Source organism: Carassius carassius, chromosome 26, assembly GCF_963082965.1.
Source record: "Carassius carassius chromosome 26, fCarCar2.1, whole genome shotgun sequence".
NCBI classification, from domain to species: Eukaryota; Metazoa; Chordata; class Actinopteri; order Cypriniformes; family Cyprinidae; genus Carassius; species Carassius carassius.
This window is the reverse complement of record NC_081780.1, coordinates 22,572,781-22,590,554: the sequence shown is the minus strand read 5'-3', so window position 1 is coordinate 22,590,554 and position 17,774 is coordinate 22,572,781. Positions and strand designations below refer to the sequence as shown.

Here is a 17,774-nt window from a genome sequence, read left to right as displayed (position 1 = left end):
AATAAAATATGAAAGAAATCTCATTGTTTATCACACTAGCATGCTCTAATGTTCAACCAAGTATGTTGTTTTGGAAAGCTTTTATTTTCTACTTCTTTTCTAAATGACAAAAAAAAAAAAAACTTGTTCCTGGTCAGAAATAACTGGTCCACAAAAAGTAGTGTGTTCATTTTTGGAACTGATATGTTGAATTGAAAGAAAACAGGCTATTAAATACGATTACATCATATTAACATCAATTTCACATTTCTTGTATCTCTATTTAGTTTTTTTCAAGAATTTTTATAAAAAGATCTCATATTTTATAGTAATCTTTAAGTTTACCCTTAGTACTGAAGTCATTAAGTCTTAGTCCTATGCGATAACATAAAGTAATATTTTTGGGAGAAATCAAAATGACACATGTACTGGAAAGTAACAAAAATGAATCCAGCAGGACTAGTACAAGCTATATCACTATCAATGTCACATATTACACACATATTCTGACATTTGAACCATTTCAGTGGTGTTTAAAATATTCCAGAGGTCCCCCAGAGTGAGTTTTTTTAGGCGAACATTGTCACATGGCACACCATTGCCACAATAACACTGTATGACAGATTGATTACTTGTATTTAGTTTTTCCCCTTTTTAGTTTTTAAAATCTTTATAAACTAATTTACCATATCTTCAACTATCTGATATTCCGATTCACAAATATGTGCAAATGGGTCTCTTGTATTGTTTAAAAACAGTTCTAAATGATCTTGATTGTGATCTGTAATGTGAGATGGACACCGTTGTTGCGCTGCAGTTTCGGAGTCCTGTCAGTTGGATTTACATCTCGTTAATTCATCAGTTTCTCCCAAAATGCATGTAAGTAAGTGGCAGGTGTACTGGGAGAAGAATAGAGTGAACTTTATAGTTACTTACACTATGTGTATTTATAAATGTGATATTAATAAAACGTCAGCAAATTATATTTGAATGGATTGTTATTGTTGCTTCCATAAACATCTGTGTGTATTTTACGAACTCTAAATGTATTGTTTTACTAGTATTTAGGTGAATTTGTCTTAGCATATGTCTAAAACATAAAATAAACATTATGTGGTTAAAAACACTGCATAGTTGCGATTATATAACAAGTGCAATGTGGTCTCGGCGTCAGCCAAAGCACGAAAACAGTCTGAATTTGGCAGTTGTGTGTTAAAAAGGATACGATATTGTATACATAACCATCATTGTTTTATATAAACCTGCTTTGAAACTATATGGAGCACCCAAGTACATATTTTCTCACAGTCACTGATTTATCATGTAGCTCAAAGCATTATGGGTAGAATTTTCTTATGAATCTATTCTGATTCATCAGCACAGTTTCACTGATGTTGAGTCATAATAAACCCAAAACCCAGGATAGAGCGGCTGAGTGAATGTAGTCTGGACTGTGTGTATGAGTCTCATTGTGTCAGAGACACTGTAGAAGGACAGAGTTCCTGCGCTGTGATCCACATACACTCCTATTCTACGACTGGACACTACAGGGAGATCAGTCTCTATCTTGTTGTGGATGAATGAAAATCTGAAGGGACAGCAGAATAGACTCCAGGACTGATCATTATGTCCAAACCAACTGTTATAATCCCCTCCCTTTCTGCTGATGCTCTTATATGACACTGATATATACACACCATACATTCCACTCCACTCAATCTCCCAGTAACTGCGTCCACACACACTCTCTCTACACAACACTTGAAGCCAATAATCAAATCTTTCTGGATGATCAGGATACAGCTGCTCTATGGAAGTATTAGTAATCACTCTGTTCCTGTTGGACAGATAAAGCCGTTTATGAGCTGTATTTGGATCCAGAGTGAGCTGATGGGAATCTGTTGGAGATAAAATGCATCAAAATCACAAATTCTGAATCTGTTTATAATGTATTTGCACTCTTAATGGTTTTTGTTCAATGTTTCAGTAATGCCTCATGCTGCCTTCACGAAATTATCATAAATATGAGTTTTCTAATCAGAAAATTGTACGTGAACGGCCTCTCAAGTCATATTTACTACTTGCAAATTTGGAAATAATTTTGATACCAGAGTATCTGAGTTAGGCGGGTCATAAACTTTAAACACAAGGTGGAGGGGACAACCATTGCTGCTTTCAATGCTATTCGGACAACAGCTAATGTAGTGTATTTTTAGTCTAGTGTACTTAAAAGCTTTTTCTTAGTGACTTACATTGTAGGAAGTCGTTGTTGGTCCTGGGAACCATGTCGGTGAATGTAACTGTGGAAATCAAAATATATTAACAGTATTAAGTACAATACCATGGGGAGGACTCATTTCTGAGAGCAGATCTTCATAATCTTCAGGGCTTTACCTCTGTCAGAGATGTTTCTGAGCTCTTTTTTTCCAAAAATCCTCCAGTTTGTCTCTCAGCTGATGGACAGATTCTCTCATGCTATCAAAAGAGAAGAGAGAACTGAAGAGAATGTTGGGTACTTCTGTAGATTCAGGAGGTGTTGAGAGACACTGGAAGCTCTACAGGACACAGAAATAAAAATGGTATTACTGTAGTATTTGGACCAATCAGACACAATTGTTCATTAGATTTAACAAATCAATTATTCATTAGACTAAGAAATAATCACACACCCCTCACCCAATAAACATACTTGGTGCCAAGATGTCTAAGATTGACTCCAGACACACACTACTATAGAAAATTACTTCTTGCATTAATTCAGTTTTTTTTTCAAGACAGATTTTTCTTTGACCTTCCAATCACATATCCTCAGGTCATTGTGTATATTGTTAGTATTTATGTATATTGTCTTATGCATTGTGTATTGTTTTATGCATGCTTATGATAGATCACTGGTTAATATTCAAAGGCAGGCTCTAAGATTGTTTAGATCCTACCTGTCTGATCACTACCATTTTGTTTATTTAAATGTGGATTCATCTCATTTATCACCAGTAAAATATGGAGTGCCACAAGGATCCGTCCTAGGTCCCCTTCTATTTTCAATATACATGTTGCCCCTGGGTAATATTATTAGAAAACACGGGATTAGTTTTCAATGTTATGCTGATGATACTCAGCTATATATCTCAACGAGACCAGATGAAACTTCTAAATTATCTAAGCTAACAGAGTGTGTTAAAAATGTAAAAGATTGGATGACCAATAATTTTCTCCTATTAAATTTGGATAAGACAGATATCAATTATTGGACCAAAAAACAGTACACAGAATCGTGTAGATTACAATTTGCAACTAGACAGATGTACTGTTACTTCCTCTACAGTTAAAAATCTGGGTGTTATATTAGACAGCAACTTGTCTTTTGAAAATCATATTTCCCATGTTACAAAAACAGCATTCTTCCATCTTAGAAACATTGCCAAGCTACGAAACATGTTACCTGTTACTGATGGAGAAAAGCTAGTTCATGCATTTATGACCCCTAGACTGGACTATTGTAATGCACTTCTAGGTGGTTGTCCTGCATCTTCAATAAACAAGCTACAGGTAGTCCAAAATGCACCTATTAAGTTCCATATCAGTTACAAATTATCATTACTTATCTATAAGGCCCTAAATGGTTTAGCTCCTGCGTACTTAACTAGCCTTCTACCACGTTACAATCCATCACGCTCTCTAAGGTCACAAAACGCTGGACTTTTGGTAGTTCCTAGGATAGCAAAGTCCACTAAAGGAGGTAGAGCTTTCTCACATTTGGCTCCCAAACTCTGCAATAGCCTTCCTGATAATATTCGGGGTTCAGACACACTCTCTCTGTTTAAATCTAGATTAAAAACGCATCTCTTTCGCCAAGCATTCGAATAATGCATCTCTTAAATTTTGACTGCAGTTGCATCTGATCAAATGCACATTCTTATTCTCAAGCTTGGGTTAAACTAATTAATTTGACTTTGTTGGAACAGCAGTTATGCTAATGATGTCTCTATTTTATTTACATCCCGTGGTAACTAGGATTTACACAAGCTCCAGTCTGGATCCAGAACACCTGAGAAGAGATGATGCTGACCCTCAGAGGACCTCAGATGATGCTAACCCTGAATCAACAAACAGAACTAACAAATATTGCTACAAGTTTGACTGCATCATATAATAATTGCTGTTAATAATGTTCATCGTCTGGCTGACTATGTCTTGTATTACTTTTTCTGAAAAATCCTGTCATATGCGCACAAACTGACAGTCACCACTTATAAGCTACTACTAAATATTGTAGAAACTTAATTTTTCTGTAAAGTTGCTTTGTACTGATTTGTATTGTAAAAAGCGCTATACAAATAAACTTGAATTGAATTTAATTGAATTGAATATCACCTCATACCATGTTTAGTCTCTAGCAATTAATCTTTGCATGATTTAATTGAGAGTGCATATTATATGTTGATGCCTATGCAAAATATTAGTAATTTAAGAATCTTTACTAGTTTGAATATTAACATCAGATCCAGTTACATAAGCAAATTGCCATGCTTGGAGACAAAAAGTCATAAACTGTCCCTCCAGAAGAGCAAGTAACCATTGGCTGTCACGGTTCATGAATTCACTCTCTCTCTCTTTCGTATAGCGTGCTGTTGTGTGTGTGTGTGTGTGTGGGCGTGGTCACTGATTAGCGATGATCAGCAGCGCCAGCTGGTTTCAATTGTTTGTCCCTATTTAAGTTCAGTAACTGGTGTTTCATGTTGTCAGATCGTTGTTTTCTCCCTGGTGTGCTCCCGTGCTGTTCCTGTGTCCTTGTTCCTGCCTAGTCTTCCTGTCTTCGTCGTTCCTTCCTGGATCGTCACGCAACACTGGATTACAGCTTCTTCACGTGGATTACTCACTCACCGGGATTCAAGGGATCGTCACGGGATCGAGCACCACCGCCAGTTGTCCACCGAAGTCCCTGCGTCATCGGACCATCAGCCTTGTGTCCGCCCGCCTGTGTCTCCTGTGATCGTGCTCATATTCCTGACCTTCTTGCTGTTTATCAATAAATACGCCTTGCGATATGACGCGATGTTCTATGCACTTTACACATTACATGCCTATGCACATTACAGCCTCAGACGTTCAACCAAGAGCGATCCAAGGTTGCGTTTGTGTTGACGCTACTCTCCGGCCGGGCGGCTCTCTGGGGAACGGCGGTGTGGGAGAATCAAGACCCATGCTGCGCCTCGTTCAAGCCACTCTCCGAGGAGATGAGGAGGGTTTTCGATCGGGCGGTGGCGGGTAGGGAGGCGGCCAGACTACTCGCCGATCTTCGCCAAGGTCACGGTTCGTGTCGGAGTATTCCATCCAGTTCCGCACCCTGGCTGCAGAGTGCCGATGCAATGAGGAGGCGCAGTGGGACAGATTCCTGCATGGGTTGGCTGACCGTATCCAGAGAGAGATTTACATGCTGGACCTTCCTACTAGTCTCAATGGGCTCATCGAATTAGCTCTTCGAGTAGATGCTCGGCTTAACAGAATGGGCCGTTTCCAACAAGATCATCCAGTTCGCGGCATGGAGAACCGACGTCCTGAATTTCCGGATACGGTCAGCCCCTCTTACGATCCAGAACCCATGCAGGTGGGTAGAGCTCGGCTTTCCCGGGAGGAGAAGGAACGGCAGAGATCCCATGGACTGTGCCTTTACTGCGGGAGTGCGGGCCACTTCATCCACTCATGCCCGTTAAAAGACCAAGCCCGGTAGTGACTATGAGGCTACTATCGGGCGGGATCTCCACCGGGAAGACCTCATCCTCAACATCATCATCTACTCTCCTTCTGGTAAGACTAAGGTGGGCAACCAACACTCATGACACCCAGGCTTTATTGGATTCAGGGGCCGAAGGTAATTTTATGGATATTGAACTGGCTAACCATCTCCACATTTCCACCACCGCTCTCACCTACACAATCACCGTCAATGCTCTTAATGGACAACAGCTCTCCAACATTACACATGCCTCTGAACCCATCACTCTCATCAAGTCTGGCAACCACACTGAGACAATAACATTCCTCCTCATAAGCTCACCCTGGCACCCATCGTACTTGGTCATCCTTGGTTCACACAACACAATCCCAGAGTCGATTGGGGGCACAACACCATTTCTATGTGGAGTAATAAGTGTCATGAGTCATGTCTGGTGTCTGCGTGTTCATCTGTACCTGTGTCTGTTTTCCAGAAGGAGGTGGTGAATTTATCTAACGTGCCCAAAGAGTACCAGGACCTGAGAGAAGTGTTCAGTAAGTCTCGTGCTGCTTCTCTTCCTCCACATCGTCCCTATGACTGTGCTATAGACTTAGTACCAGGTGGGTCTCCGCCCAAGGGCTAGTTATATTCACTTTCTGTTCCAGAGAGGGAGGCTATGGAGAAATATATCTGATTCTCTAGCATCCAAATTCATTAGACCTTCCTCATCTCCAGCGGGGGCGGGATTCTTTTTTGTGAGGAAGAAGGATGGGTCTCTGCGACCGTGCATTGATTATCGAGGGTTGAACAACATCACGGTAAAGAATACTTATCCTTTGCCGTTGATGTGTTCAGCTTTCGAACGATTGCAGGGAGCATCTATCTTTACAAAATTGGATTTACGAAACGCTTATCATTTGGTTCGCATAAGGAAGGGAGATGAATGGAAGACCGCATTTAATACCCCCAGAGGGCACTTTGAATACTTGGTTATGCCCTTCGGGCTCTCCAACTCGCCCGCGGTCTTCCAGGCACTCGTCAATGACGTGTTGAGAGATATGGTCGATCAATTCATATATGTTTACCTGGATGACATATTGATCTTTTCCTCTTCTCTCCAGGAACACGTTCAGCATGTCAGACGAGTGCTTCAGAGGTTGCTAGAGAATGGGCTTTTTGTCAAGGCGGAGAAATGCATATTTCATGCACAGTCCGTCCCCTTTTTAGGGTACATCGTCTCGTCTGAGGGAGTGCGTATGGATCCTGATAAGATTAAGGCTGTGATAGATTGGCCAAGTCCAGATTCCCGTAAGGCCCTACAGAGGTTTCTGGGATTCGTCAATTTTTATCGACGTTTCATTCGTAACTTCAGCCAACTAGTCGCACCTCTGACCACCTTGACCTCCCCCAGAACGACGTTCAGGTGGTCCGATACAGCGGAAGCTGTATTTGCCAAACTCAAGAGCCGCTTCGTTTCAGCTGCCATCCTCGTTTGCCCCTGATCCATCACGGCAGTTCATGGTGGAGGTCGACGCGTCAGAGCTGGGGTAGGAGCAGTTCTTTCTCAACGTTCTGCCACAGACGATAAGATTCACCCTTGCGCGTTTTTTTCTCATCGTTTATCACCTGCCGAACGTAATTATGACATTGGTAACCGGGAGTTGTTGGCAGTCAAGTTAACACTGGAGGAATGGCGGCACTGGTTAGAGGGTTCTGGGGTACCTTTTATCATTTGGACCGATCACAAGAACCTAGAATACATTAGAACTGCTAGAAGACTCAACTCTAGGCAGGCTCAGTGGGCACTTTTTTTCGGCCGTTTTGACTTTTCTCTTTCGTACCGCCCGGGTTCCAAAAACATCAAACCCGATTCCTTATCTCGCATTTTTGACCATTCCGAACGCCCGTCTACTCCCGAGTGTATTTTACCCGAGACATTAGTGGTCTCCACTCTCAGATGGGAGGTCGAATCGAGGGTCATGAAGGCCTTAGAAGGGGTAACGCCTCCGCCCGACTGCCCACCAAACCAGTTATTCGTGCCTGAGGAGTATCGGTCTGAAGTCATTCAGTGGGGTCATTGCTCCAGTATAGCTTGTCATCCAGGAGTCAATCGTACCAGTTTTTTGGTTAAGCAACGATTCTGCTGGCCGTTAATGGCTCGTGATATCCATAGTTTTGTTTTGGCTTGCTCTGTTTGTGCCACTGGTAAGACGTCTAACCGACCCCCTGATGGGTTACTACAACCGCTGTCAGTCCCTTCGAGACCCTGGTACCACATCGTGCTAGATTTTGTCACCGCCCTCCCGCCCTCCCAGGGCAAGACTGTCATTTTGACGGTCGTGAACCGGTTCTCGAAGGCGGCTCATTTTATTGCCTTGCCCAAATTACCTTCAGCCAAGGAGACAGCGGTTACGGTCATAGATCACGTCTTTCGGTTACATGGCCTCCCGTTGGACGTGGTCTCCGACAGGGGTCCCCAATTTGTGTCTAAATTTTGGCAAGAGTTTTGTAGATTATTGGGGGCAACGGTTAGTCTCTCTTCGGGGTTTCATCCCCAAAGCAATGGTCAATCAGAGAGGGCCAACCAAGATTTGGAGAGATTGTTGCGATGTTTGGTCTCCAAGAATCCTTCCTCTTGGAGCCAACAACTTTCTATGGTGGAGTATGCCCATAACTCAATACCAGTGTCAGCTACGGGCCTTACTCCGTTTGAGGGTAGTTTAGGTTACCAGCCACTAGTTTTTGCCAGTACGGAATCCGAAGTCGCGGTCCCCTCCGCTCACGCCTTCATCCAGAGGTGTCACCACACTTGGACTAGAGCCCGTGAGACTCTTCTCCAAGTGGGGGCGCGCACCAAGGCCAAGGCCGATCGCCACCGGTCAAAGCCTCCCATATACGTCGTTGGTCAAAAAGTGTGGCTTTCTACTAAGAACATTCCTCTCCGCTCCATCTCTAATAAACTTGCTCCTAAATTTATTGGCCCGTTTCCTGTCACCAAGATCATTAGTCCGGTGACAGTCCGCCTCAAACTTCCTCCTACGTACAGGAGAATTCACCCCGCCTTCCATGTATCCAAAATCAAGCCCGTGTTTTGGGCACCTATTAATCCGCCTGTCCCGGTTCCTCCCCCGCCGCGTCTCGTAGATGGGGAACCTACTTATTTGGTTAGTCGTATTCTGGACTCGAGAAGGAGGGGACGCGGATTTCAGTACCTGGTGAACTGGGAAGGTTACGGTCCGGAGGAGAGAAGTTGGGTTCCCGCTAAAGACATTCTGGATCACTCTCTTATCGATGATTACAATCGTCAGGTAAGTCCGCCAAGGAACGCCAGGAGGCGTTCTTAGGGGAGGGGGTACTGTCACGGTTCATGAATTCACTCTCTCTCTTTCGTCTAGCATGCTGTTGTGTGTGTGTGTGTGTGGGCGTGGTCACTGATCAGCGATGATCAGCAGCGCCAGCTGGTTTCAATTGTTTGTCCCTATATAAGTTCAGTAACTGGTGTTTCATGTTGTCAGATCGTTGTTTTCTCCCTGGTGTGCTCCCGTGCTGTTCCTGTGTCCTTGTTCCTGCCTAGTCTTCCTGTCTTCGTCGTTCATTCCTGGATCGTCACGCAACACTGGATTACAGCTTCTTCAAGTGGATTACTCACTCACCGGGATTCAAGGGATCGTCACGGGATCGAGCACCACCGCCAGTTGTCCACCGAAGTCCCTGTGTCATCGGACCATCAGCCTTGTGTCCGCCCTCCTGTGTCTCCTGAGATCGTGCTCATATTCCTGACCTTCTTGCTGTTTATCAATAAATACGCCTTGCGTTTACATCCTGTGTCTGTCTTACGTTACATTGGCTCTTTGACCCTTGAGGGGTATGATCTTCACAGGATTCAAAAGATCTCACTTCAGTGACCTGCCTGCCTTGCTTTTTTATTTTGGGCTTTTGTTTTCAGGACATCTTTGGAATTCATCACTCTTCAACCTGGAAGAACGTGATCACAAGTTAACTAAACAAAACAGAGGTTTAGTATAAGCTTATAGACCCCGTTATAAATGGCACTGATGGTTTCAATCATGTACAACTTGTGCCCTCCCAAGTTCAGGGGCATTCAGTTAAGTTAACCTCTGTGCTGAATAAAGATGCTCCTGTCTTGAGTGCAGAAATCATGGTCTTGCTGGTGAATGAACATGAACTATATGAAGTGACTATCAATATGGGCACTATCTTCTCTAATACATTAGAAACTGTTGGCCCCCTCAAATAAAAAAAGGTTAGAGAAAAACTTACTGCACCATGGTACAACAGTAATACCCATTCTCTCTGAAAAACTAACTTGGAAGTTTTTAGAATTGAATGGGAACACAGTATGTTCAATTATAAAGAGGGTTTAAAAGCTGCCAGGACTGAACATATCCGCTAACTCATAGAAAATACTATACTAAATACTAATACAATCCAAAGTCTTGTAATGTAGCTTCATTATTACAACTAAAGAATAACTGCTGTGCTATATAACTATAAGACAGGAAGAGCTAAGTAAACCTATCATTGCAGCTAAACCAACAACATGTTTATAAGATCCTGTACCCACTAAATTATAGATAGAGTTGTTACCTGTAGCAGAAGAATCGCTTCTCAATATTATTGACTTATCATTGTCTTCAGGTCCCAAAACCATTCAAGCTGAAGGCTATTAAGCCTCTTATTAAGAAACCACAACTAGATCATACTGAACTGGCAAATTATAGGCCCATTTTAAATCGGTTTAAGTCTAAAATTTTAGAAAAATGTTTGTCTGCTCAGTTATGCTCCATCTTGCAAAAAAATGATCTGTATGAACAATTTCAGTCAGGTTTCAGGCCCCACCATAGCACAGAAACCGCACTTGTTAAAATTACAAATGACTTGCTTCTTGGGTCAGATCAAGGCTGCATTTCATTGCTAGTTTCACTTGATCTTAGTGCTGTGTACTCATAGATCGATTACAAAACTATACAGGTTTTCAAGGGCAGGCTTAAAGGAATAGTTCACCCAAAAAGGAAATTTTGATGTTTATCTTCTTATCCTCAGGACACGAACAAATATTTTTTGTTGCAGTCTGTAAGGCATATAATGCAAGTCAGTGGGCACACAAGTTTTGAGAATAAAAAAAAAAACAAAACATGCACAGACAAACCCAAATAAAACCCTGCTGCTCATGACAATACATTGTTTTTCGCACAAACTGAATGTTTCCTGTCTTAGGATATCAAGGTATTTATATCATTTTTTACCTCTAATACACCACTATGTCCAACACATGCACAGCATCCAGTTCTTGACATCTGTACGTGCTCTGGCGTAGCTTACGCAAGTGATCTGTCGCGCATGTGGGGTGATCCATGTAATCCAATTGATCTTCCACCACTTGCGTAAACTATGCAAGAGAATGTACAGACATCACACACCAGACATTTAGCATATTTACATTATCACCATTTTGGAGAATATCCGCTAGACACAGACTATTCTGTAAGCCGCAATACGTTTTCTACATGTATTTACGCCCTGTGCATATTCTCCAAAATAGCACTACAGTGATGCGGAGAGACACAGAGGAGACTAATTGTTAAATAAAGTTTATATTTTTATTTTCTTTGTGTACAAAAATATTCTTGTCGCTTCATAGCATTCATGCTGAACCACTGATGGGAGACAGACTATTCTGACGACGTCTTTCATACTTTTCTGGACTTTGACAGTGTAATTTACTTGGCAGTAAATGGGACAGTCACAAGCCTCCTGGTTTTCATTTAAAATATCTGAAATTGTGTTCTGAAGATGAACAAAGCTTTTATGGGTTTGCAATGACATGGGGGTAAGTGATTAATGACAAAATGGTCATTTTGGGGTGGAGTACCCCATTAAGGGGTGATGGAACAAACAGATATCAATACACACAATGTGATGTTGCCTATCGCCATAGTCTTAGGTGAGAACTCATACAGCGGACTTATTTCCTTAAATGACATGACAACACAATACAAACAATCATACATTATATGGCCTTCAAACAGCTACAGGATCACAAGATGAGTTGCTCCATTCATCCCTTATCAACACTAGTTGTTGGGATGCTTGAGCATGGACATGTCATTGGGGTTATGAAGTGGTGTCATCTTTCTAATGTTTTGTCCTGGTAGTTTATATGGGTATGTATGTGTGAAAATCACTTAAAAAATGATGGAATTAAGAACCTAACCAGTGTACTTAAAGATTAATATGTACAATATATTTCATAGTTCCCCAAATGCATTTGTTATAAGTATAGTATTTTACAAATTCATTTTTGTGCTAAATGAAAGCATGAAACAAATGAATTTTCACTTAGTATAGACATGTCATTCTATTGTTAGTTTACATCTGACTCTCTAACCACGACCGCTCCTGCAGTCATAGTTGTGGTATATAAATAGATAATATGTGTCTGCTATTAATAGGTAAATTAAGCTAGGTATTATTGAGAGTTGATCTTTTTTCTGAAAACTTGACTGATTTGATAATCAGTCCTCTCTTTGACCAGGGCTGAAATCCATTTGTAAATGCCATCTCTTTTAAAAAAGTTGATGATCATATGAGAGTCTAACAGCTGACATCAGCTGACTGGCTGCATTCCTAATAATCTACTTTCATTAAATGATGCTCTGTGAGTCTCCTGCCACAGCAGGATATTGCCCAAGTCCACTATGATCATGTTCTTTAAGAGTTACCTGAAGCAAATGAATGTGATCTTGTGTTTGTGAAAGCAGCTCCAGCTCAGCGTCTCTCCTCCTCAGATCATTGATCTCCTGCTCCAGTCGCTCCAGTTGTTCTTCAGCTCGACTTGCTGCATCCTTTTCCTGATCTCTGATCCGCTGTGTGACCTCAGAGCGGATTTTTTCAATGGAGCGAATGAGCTCAGTAAAGATCCTCTCACTCTCCTCCACTGCTGTCTGTGCAGAGCACTGTTAAACACACATCACAATAACACAGTGAGCTTCAGTGGGACTGAAAGAAGAGAGTCTGAACTGAGACTGAGACAAACTTTTCTTCTTCTCCAGACTCACCTTATGAGACTTCACAGCCTCTCTCAGCTGCTGAAGATCTTTCTCTCTCTGTTGGATTCTCTGCTGGAACCTTCTCTGTGTCTCCTTCAGCTGAGCCTGGAGGACAAATAAATAACAATGAATGCCATATAAAAATTGCATCACAAAATCATCATGACACGTTCAATGAGCCTAATATATTTTATGATTAATAACTCGACATGGTGTCAGAAGTAAAGCGAAAGTAGATGCACATAAGTGAAGGGAGGTGAGTGAGAAAAAAAAAGTCAGCGCCACTTGAGCAGTCAACATGAGCGAGGACGACAAAGGGTCCCGCGGCGGCATAGCAAAAACTCCAGCCATATCTACTCGTGCCTCAGAGCGCCACCTTTACGATTCAGCCTCCGGAGCCATTCAACTTCGCAAAACCTCAAGAGTGGGAAAAGTGGATTCGGCGGTTTGAAAGATTTCGACTGGCCAGTAATCTGCACGTCAGCTCGCAGGCGAATCATGTGAACACATTAATATACTGCATGGGAGATGAAGCAGATGATGTGTTAAGAGGACAGCCTTTATCTGAAGTGCAGCGTTGTGAATACAAAACAGTTAAAGAGACATTCAACAGATTTTTTTTGTGCTCAAAACAAACGTAATCTATGAATGAGCAAGATTTAATCAAAGAGTGCAGCAGCCAAATGAATCAGTTGATAACTTCATAACAGCCTTGTATGCTCTTGCTGAAAACTGTAACTATGGAGCCCTGCATGATGAACTGCTCAGAGATAGACTTATAGTTGGTCTAAGAGACAGTACACTATCTGAACAGATGCAGCTGGACAGAGACCTCACTCTTGAGAAAGCTATCAATATGGCACGACAGTCAGAGGTCATAAAAAAAAACCAGACTGACTTAAGAGGAGAGGCAAAATGTGGAGCGGAAATTGATGCAGTGGCTTCAAAAGCTAAGAAAACAACAACAAAACGGAGCCCGTCAAAATTCAAAAACAGCAAATTTCCCAAGCATGCAGCAACTCCATCTCTGTTCAAAAATGACAAAAAGCCTGGTCAAAGATGTGGAAAAACACATGGGCATGGGAAATGGCAATGTCCAGCCAAAGATGTTCCATGCCATGCATGTGGAAAAAAAGGCCACTCCAGCAAGTTGTGCAAAACGGCCAAAACAGTGCATGCTATTGATGCAGCAGCGTGCAACGAACCATCAGAGCCCTGGATTTTAAGCACAGTAGAAGCGATTCAGGATGCTTGGTCTGTGGAGCTGTTCATGAGGCACCAAAAAGTGAAATTTAAAATTGACACAGATGCTGATGTCACAGTCATCCCAGAGACTACATTCAGAGGGATAACAAAAGGGAAATTCACTCTGAAAAATGCAGATAAACCGCTGCTGGGGCCAGGTGGGACTCCACTTTCTGTAATGGTGATGTCCCATGAGTCACTTAGCAAAGGTGAGCTTACGGTGCAAGAGAATGTGTATGTGGTTAAAGATCTACACACAGCACTTCCAGGTCGGCCAGCAGTTACAAAGCTCAATTTGGTAGCTCTGCTCGACAGTGTGGATGCAGACATGCTCAAAATATTTTACCCAAAGGTGTGTCAAGGCCTAGGTATGGTACGTCAGCCCTACACAATCAAGCTCAAACCAAATGTGACTCCATTTTCCCTGGCAACCCCTAGGAGTTCCACTTCCTTTGCTGAGTAAAGTTAAAGATGAATCGGAGCACGTGGAGAAGCTGGTCATCACAAAGGTTGAGGAGCCAACCGACTGGTGTTCAGGCATGGTACCTGAACCCAATAAGAACAGGACCGTGTGCATCTGCTGTTAATGGAGATAATGATTTTGCAGTTGTACTGTCTTGATTAATGCTTAATTTGCTATAACCAGATGTACGGTAACCTAAGTAATAATAATGCTTTTGCTTGAGAACAAATATGTAACCCTGTGATTAATGCTATATGGAAAATATATTGTGAAACTTCACTAACATTAAGAAAACTGCTTATTTGCATGAAATGTATGTAGTGAATGATTTAGAGTAGAAACACTTATGTAATAGCTATCGTTTTTATGATAACCAGATCTTTTTGAACCAGTTCACCAAATCAAACTCACTGCCACTGAAATAATTTATTTGTATTTATATGAACTCATGAGACACAAGTGTTCATTTGAAAACTGTGCAGGTAAGAAAACTGGATCACCTGTGTCAGATCACCACTGGTTAGGCCTGTAAAAATCTAAATTCTAAATCTAATTCTGTCAAACAGTTCAGACATTGGCCATCTTATCTAGGGCTCATGTGGTTAAACAGCAAAATCCTTTTTATTACATAAACCCTTTGGGTAGGACATGTAATACACTCACACTGATGAACTTCAGTTTATTTTTACTCAGAACTTTTTTGTGAAAAAAATAAAAGCAAACTTGCTTTGTAATATATGAAGAAGGTAATGATGTTTATGGAGTTGTTTAGCAGAGGATTATGACATCTTGAGAAATGTAATGGTCTTTTTATTCGAAGCTGATTTCACCTGATTGTCTTTTGTTTTGTTATGCTTTGTTCAGTGAAACTGGAAATGTCTCTGTTTATTGGCCTTAGACTGCCATCTAGTGATCATCAACAGAATACACATGATGTAAACAAGAAAGAATGATGCAATCCTAAAATTTCTCATCAAAATTCAATCCAAAGGCTTTTTAAAAAGATCTGTAGTGCATTTTTATGTTCATACCTGTTTCTCTGTCCTGTGTACAGCAGCTGATGTAGTGTCGTGGTTTTTATGTTCATACTTCAAACAAAGCACACATATAAACTGTTGATCAGTTTTACAAAACAACTCCAGAAGCTTGTCATGTTGACAGCAGATCTTCTCATGCAGTTGTCCAGTGGTTTCGGTTACTTTGTGGCGCTTACATGAGTGAAAATCCTCATGATGGTCAAAATGAGTTTGACAGTATGATTCCAGACACACCAGACAGGACTTGACGGCTTTGTATTTTCTTCCAGCACAGACGTCACACTGCACTTCTCCAGGTCCAGCGTAAGAGTGATCAGGAGGTTTCTTCAGTTTATCCACCATTTTAGCCAGCATGATATTTTTAGCTAAATCAGGTGTTGGGTTGAAGATCCGTCTGCACTGAGGGCAACTGTAGACTCTCATCTGATCCTGCTGATCCCAGCTGTCTGTTATACATCCCATACAGAAGCTGTGTCCACAGGGAATGGTCACTGGATCCTTCAGGAGATCCAGACACACTGGGCACATGAAATCATCTTGAGAAAATCTGGCTTCTGCCATTTTACCGCACGAGTACTGCACAGAAGCACAACAGCTCAATTATACGTGTGTTTCAGTTGCCCTGAATTTAGGGGTTTCCTGTTTCCGTGTACAACATGGGTGTGTCTGTAAAGTCACAGATAACAAAATGTCCACTAGATGTCAGCTTTAGACAGACTTACAACACATGAGAATACAGGTTATTCCAGAAAGACTCAGGAGGTGTAGATGAGACTAAAGTATTTATTTACAGAAACATACAAATAACAGAATTATTTTGGCGTAGGCCCCATCCGTAGCGTGGATCTGAAGTTTGTAGATACCAGCTAATCCTGCCGAAGATGAAGGCAGGGCGGAGTCTACCCCAAAAAGAAAGAAGAAAATGTAATACGCACCAAATGAAGTATTTCTTAGAGGATCCTAGAACATGAATAAAAGAGATAAATTGAGCTATTTAGCCAGACATAAATAGAAAACAGCATCAGATTACAGCTAAAGTATTAGCTTATATGGTAAGAGATCTTTTTTTTTTGTTTAGTTTTTTTTTTATTTTAACAAAACATTTATTTACAATTCTTATACACCACTTCAACACAACAATAACCACAATAATTCAAATTACATTAGTACTAAGTCTTTCATCATCTTATAAAAATTAAAATTAGGGATGCACCGAAATGAAAATTCTTGGCCGAAACCGATAAAAGAGAAAACCAAGGCCGAAAACCGAAACACCGAAAGAAATTATGCCAATTATTAGTACCATTGCATTTATTGCTGTGACCGTGTACTAACTTTACTAAAATTAAGACATTGCAATTGCATAAATTAATATTAAAGTTTCAAAGATAATTACAATTACATATATTATAAAAAAAAACCCATAAAAATACATAATTACAAATTATGCAAATATTTATTAAGCACATTGCAACAATGCACAGTATTAAAATAAAATTCAAACTAAAAATGTATCCCACTCATGTGTATATTAAATAATAATGTACAGGCCTACTGGCCTGCAGAAAGGTTTTAAAATTAACTGTTCTCTCATAAAAACAAAGTGCATTTAGGTGAAGTGCATTTGAATTTTTTCTCTGTAGGACTAGAAAGTGCATTACTTCTCCAGTAGGCAAGACTGTTATCACTTCTGGGGATAGGGACTTCAGACAGATAATCATCTAGCTGATGAGCATTTGAGCTTGTCATCTGCCTGACATTTGAGAAATATTTGAGAGAGTGTATTTAAATAGGGCCAGGGCATAAATAAACATTTTTATCAAATTAAAGCAGAAATCTAGCAAAAACCTAGCAGAAATATGGCTACAATCTGATATTATGTATGTGTGTGTGTGTGTGTGTGTATATATATATATATATATATATATATATATATATATATGTCACATATATAGTAGCCTTAGAACAAAATAGCCAACGTATTATTATTATTTGAGGCACTTTCTTGCAGATGTCCACTGAACAAATCAGACAACGAGGGTGCATGCCCTTCATCTGGTGCAGAGACAAGTCTTATTTTCTGCGCTCTGATCTCTGTCTCCTGCGCTTGGTGCTTCTCCGTCTCCACGCGGGTTCTCCACATCCAGCGCGGCCTGGATCATTTCTCGTGCGCGCTGCCTTATTTCTGCATCCAAGTAATGGTCTTTATAACGCAGATCAAGCACATTCGCGATGAAGTGCAGAGGATCCGAAAAGATCTCAGT

General features: G+C 41.0%; 1 protein-coding gene and 1 pseudogene; both read right to left on the bottom strand.

Annotated features, from left to right (window-relative positions):
• The window catches only part of LOC132106083 (gastrula zinc finger protein XlCGF49.1-like), a 473,864-nt gene that overhangs the window by 114,341 nt on the left and 341,749 nt on the right, over nucleotides 1-17,774 (bottom strand).
• LOC132106041 (tripartite motif-containing protein 16-like) lies at nucleotides 355-16,149 on the bottom strand (annotated as a pseudogene).